Here is a 1420-nt window from a genome sequence, read left to right on the forward strand (position 1 = left end):
ATTTATTTTACTGCTATAATAGTTCTAATTCCTTGGCTAGGGTTTCCAAAATGTACTTTGACACTTTTTACAATAAAAAGAAATGTTATGCTTTATTCCAATAAGTAACTTGATTTATTTTTTTAATTCTAATTTTTCATTAACCAGAGCCCACAGTATTCATTGAGTTACTAAAGAATACATACACTATTTATTATATGAAAATGGGAAAAATTCAAGCTAATGTAAAGGATATATTAAAAAGAGAAATTTGCTGCTCCATCCTGGAAGGTTTATAGATGCTACTCAATGTATTACAGTATTAATAGGTAAAGAATTAAATGAAATAATCTTTATTAAAACAAGGAAGTGACTGATATGCAAGTATTAAATAAAAACAAAATATGACTCAGTACACTTTATTTCATGAGATTAAAAATGTGTTTTTCCTAACTACTTAAAGAGAGTAATTAAATGACAGTAATAACTAAAATATTAATTAAGATATGAATTAAAGAAAATATGCCATTGTATAAGCATACTGATCAGATAACATTTATCTTCGTTACTTATGTTTTATTTCTTCTATCTTATAGGTGACAGAATGTTTATAATTTTATTCTGCTAAAAACATCTTTATATGTGAATAAACAAAAGTCAAAGCATGCCTTCAAAACTTCATGTGTGTATTTATCAACAAACTGTCATGTAACAAGAGATAGAAAAATAGATTTGGGTTTTATAGAAAATTATGTTTTGGAGTATAGATCGTTATTTCCAGTTGTGATTATATTTTATTCTATTTTGAGCAACTGAGAAGAAAGTGTATACTATTTGGTATTTATGTAATAAAGGATAGCATTTTGGGGTCATTGTGTCTACTACTGCATGGCCATCCCATTTGCCAAACAGAAAAAGAAAGTTTGAGACACAAAGGTACAAGCAAGACAAAGACATTCACAACTTTCTGTGAGAAGGTAGGATGAGTTGAGACCCCACTATACACAGACTGCTTAAGTTTGTTCTGCTGATCTTGTGCTATTCCAGAGAAAAAGAAAAGCATTAGGCTTCAGGAAAGAAAGAAACCTTCTTACCAGAACTCTTTCAGATGCTTGTTGGGAGAAAGGGAACTGAAACTTCCTTATAAAAAGTTTCACCATTTGGGGATCCTTGTTTTTGTGGCTATGGGGCCATAACAGGGGCCAAACAAGACAAGAGAGTTAGGGACAGAGAACTAGAACCAGAGGAAAGATTTTTTTTCAGCGTTCTCAGCTGGACCTCTGATTTGCAAGAAAGAGAGCTGACTTGAAACTGTCTGGACAGAAGCTACTTGAATGAGCATCTGATCTTTCACCACTTAGCTACCCCATAAATGAAGGATAGCAATAGAGTTAGGGGGAAGTTACTATATTAAGGTGAGATTTTTGATGGAGAAGATCTG

The sequence above is a fragment of the Elephantulus edwardii genome, unplaced genomic scaffold (genome assembly GCF_000299155.1).
Source record: "Elephantulus edwardii isolate Elephantulus edwardi_28Jun2011 unplaced genomic scaffold, EleEdw1.0 scaffold00123, whole genome shotgun sequence".
Classification (NCBI taxonomy): domain Eukaryota; kingdom Metazoa; phylum Chordata; class Mammalia; order Macroscelidea; family Macroscelididae; genus Elephantulus; species Elephantulus edwardii.